Genomic DNA, 3,890 nt, shown 5'->3' with positions numbered 1-3,890 from the left:
TACTGGAGCTGACCCAGGGCAGACACTAGCATATATGCTAGCATAATAGAACGAATAGTCAGAATAGAAGATAGCATGATACATGGATAGTATAGTATGAACCGATATATGTTCTTGTATGAGAATTTGCAAGATTTATTTGTGGTACGTAGATCTTGCATGCATAGTAAGAGATGATACTTGATTACTGGGTTGTATTTGATATGAAGGATATTGAGGTGTATAATACATGTTGTATTGCCATGAATGGTTGAGGTGTATATGTATGTTTATGAAATTAAATTGTGATAATGGTGATATTGAAGGTTGGTGATATGTGTCTTTATTGATTAGTTAGATGCCCTTAGGTATTGTGTTTCCTTCGAGATTCACCAGATTGTGTTTTCTTCGGGATTCACCAGATTGTGTTTCCTTCGAGATTCACCAGATTGTGTTTCCTTCGAGATTCACCAGATTGTGTTTCCTTCGAGATTCACCAGATTGTGTTTCCTTCGAGATTCACCAGATATTGTGTTTCCTTTGGGATTCACCAGGGGTTATGTTTCCTTTGGGATTCACCAGGGATTTTGTTTCCTTCGAGATTCACCAGAGGTAGTGGGCATACTTAATTACAATAGAATAAAAATTTTGCATGTATGTATGTGTCTTATGAGGACTAGAGCAGTTTTTATGTTCCACTAGAGGTAGGCATCTAGAGAACGTAGATGCCTAGCCCGACCCCAGTAGTGGGCTTACTGAGTATTTTATACTCATTCTTTCTCATGTTGTTTCAGGTAAAGGTAGAGATGCACCGACGATTGACAAGCGAAATTCGTGATCTAGCCACTGGAACTAGTGCTATGCTTCCGCTCATGAGATTTATATTTCTTTTCATGTTTTGCTTAACTTTCAGTTTTGATGTTTAAAACTTACTATTAAGAATTGTTTTCAGACTTATTTATTAACATTTATGATTTATGGGTACCTGATAACGGGCAGAAATGCTCGTTATCATAGTACTAAGTTCTTAAACAATGTTGGATTGCGTTGATAGAATATGTTAATTGCGTCCATTAAGCATAAATTCTACAATATTGCGGTCTCATGTGTCCAACGCATTAGGGCAGTTGATCTCTATACTTTTGTGCAGAATAATGCGTTAACGCAATGAAAAGAATGCGATCATAGGAATACATCAGTCGAGCGCAACTTCACCACAAGACTTTGCGTTGATCGTGCTCGCAAACATCCACCCAAGAAGAATCACCGCAACATGGTGGGCGCATCCAGATGAAAGGACAATTAAGATCGATGGGACGGAAAGCTGACAGCAGTCGGATCCAAATTAAGTTGACAGCCAATAACGGTCACAAAGTACATCCAGCTTTATTGGTGACAACTATCCAACGCATCAGTCAGGAATTAAAGCTATCTCATTTGTACAACTAGGATAGAGAAGCTGCCTTTCACCTTTGATGCCCTATAAATACCAAGTTCATTCTTCAGAGAAGGGGTTAAGCAGTCGATTACTTCATCACTTTACAAGTTCACACCTCTGTTCATAGTTTTCTTTTCTATTTCACGGCGGAGCTAGAGAAGAGTGGTGACACTAGAGATTGTCCAAGGCGGCTTGAGAGAGAACTTTGGGGCGTAAGAGCAGAGAGCGGGTTGACTCTCGCGAAAGCGAGAATACCTTTAGAGCACGAGTAGAACAGTGTAACACCTGGTGGCAAGAAATTGCTCTAGGCTTACTATACTTGCATTGTCATTCTGTACTTCATCTTTTATCTATTCAATGAAAGTTCTATTTCTACATCTGCTCACTCTCTTAATACGCATGAGTAGCTAAACTAGTTGAATGGGACGAGAGGAACTAAGTTAACATGATCTAGGAAGTTCATTGCTTGTGATTATCTTGTTTTATGCTGTGCGAAACATCGCACTAGAGTTGCTCAAGAGAGAATCTAAAGAAAAAACCTAATATCTCGAGAGAGCTAGGTTAGAATATGACTTGAAAGAGCAAGATTAGGCCTGCATAAACAAGAAATAGGGACATAGAGATAAGCTCTGTTTGTCAACTTGCATCGCATGCATCCTAGGAATAGGAATGATATTATGCGGTCGCATATTTGTATGAATGTCATGTTGTCATTGCATAAATAGAAATAGAGGTTTATGTGTAAACCCTGCAGACTTATCGCATATTTATCGCATGCGTTCTAGCCTTAGAAGCCATGGCATTCACGCCGAGAGGTGGTTTACTATTGTATGCATGTTGCATGATCGTAAGGCATGAACGCAACCTAGGGAGTGTTAGCCGAAACCCTTCTCAACCCGTTCACCGCATATTCATCGTATTTCCCATTGCTAACTCTTTTCAAACTCTGCCGCATTTATTATTATTTTCATTAACGCAACAACAAACCAACCACCTTATTTATTTTACCGGTTACTGCAAAGTTTTCATAAGAAAATTATCAACGCAAACTATTTTCACAAGTCTCTGTGTTTGACCCTAGACTTACCAGAAAACTCAGAGGAATTTACACTTGAATTTCACTGGGTAAACTTGAGTGCACAATGTAATTCCATCAACGCATATCATCCATTTTCCACAATTAATAAAATAACGCATCAAGTTTTTGGCGCCGTTGCCGGCGACTTCGGCAAAATAGTTGTTAACGGTGATTTTTGTGAATTCTTTGTAGAACTCTCAATCTCTGGCGAACTACGACCCGGAGATTGAGAGAACATTTCGAAGGAGACTATGGAACTACCAATAACAACCACAATCCGATAAAGAAGAGATGGCGGAGCAGCCTAGGAATGAAGCACCAAACAACAACAATGTCATGGAAAATCCAATTTTGTTGGCCAACGATCGCAATAGGCCCATTAGGGACTATACATCGCCAAACCTCTATGATTTCTCTCAGGGAATCATGAGGCTTGCCTTAGACGAAAGTAGATTTGAAATGAAACCGGTGATGCTGCAGGTCAATTCGGAGGAAGGAGTGGCGAGGATCCGCACGCCCACCTCCGAAGTTTTATTGAAATCTACAATACTTTTTTGTTTCTGAACATCTCTGCTGGGGAGGTTCAACTAACGCTGTTTCCATTTTCTCTCTATGATCAGGCTAAGAAATGACCCGAACCAGGAGAAAAGAGAGAGATTTCCATTTTCTCTCTATGATCAGGCTAAGAAATGACCCCGAACCACGCAGCATGACTTTCCTTCTTCGCGCACAGCTTCCGCACAAGTCCTTATCCAACGCAACCCACTCTCACCCCTCCCCGCAATGCGCTCCCCCACACGACAGAACCCACTTACTTCCCCACCCCCAACCTCTTGACACCACAGCCACCCACTCCGACGCCAATCCCCGCCCTCCCCCCCCCCCTGACTGCCTCGCCGCCACGCGTTCCTCACAAAAGCTCTGGTTGAGATTTGGTCCGCCTAAGGCTAACCAGACTCCCCCTCCACACCCACCCGGCAAATTACACCCCAGCTCTCCTCATTCCCACCTCTCGCACACCCCCGCCTCCCCCCCCCCCAATCCCCCCCGCCAGCCACCCTCACCCCGCCGCCCGTCTCCCGCTTCACCAAGATTCCTATCCAAGAGCCCGCAACGACTACTCCTCCCGCCGCACCCCCTCGCCCCTCCCCAGAGAACTCATGAAGCGAGCGGGAGAGCGACCAAAGATTAGACTCAAGAGTATTCTATCAAAAACGGTTTGATTGTTCATTTGCAAATACCAAATGACCGCAATGAATGAAATTTGGATTCATATGGAATACGATCCAGCAGCCTGCAAGCATCGCAAGGTGGGTAAATCAACACAATATCAAAACATCCGCCAGGTGTAGGATTGCGATGAAGGGACAGCGATGGAGGATTGCCACAATACTC

At 43.0% G+C, this 3,890-nt stretch overlaps 1 long non-coding RNA gene across 1 annotated transcript; it reads left to right on the top strand.

Annotated features, from left to right (window-relative positions):
• The first annotated feature begins 529 nt into the window (after positions 1-529).
• On the top strand, positions 530-1,093 carry LOC120084443. The gene is made up of 2 exons (XR_005483726.1): positions 530-591; positions 774-1,093. It is a non-coding gene; the product is annotated as an uncharacterized LOC120084443 (long non-coding RNA).
• Positions 1,094-3,890: the final 2,797 nt, after the last annotated feature.

Source organism: Benincasa hispida, chromosome 9 (assembly GCF_009727055.1).
Source record: "Benincasa hispida cultivar B227 chromosome 9, ASM972705v1, whole genome shotgun sequence".
Classification (NCBI taxonomy): Eukaryota; Viridiplantae; Streptophyta; class Magnoliopsida; order Cucurbitales; family Cucurbitaceae; genus Benincasa; species Benincasa hispida.
Note: the sequence above shows the minus strand (reverse complement) of the source record. Positions and strands in the feature narration are given on the sequence as shown.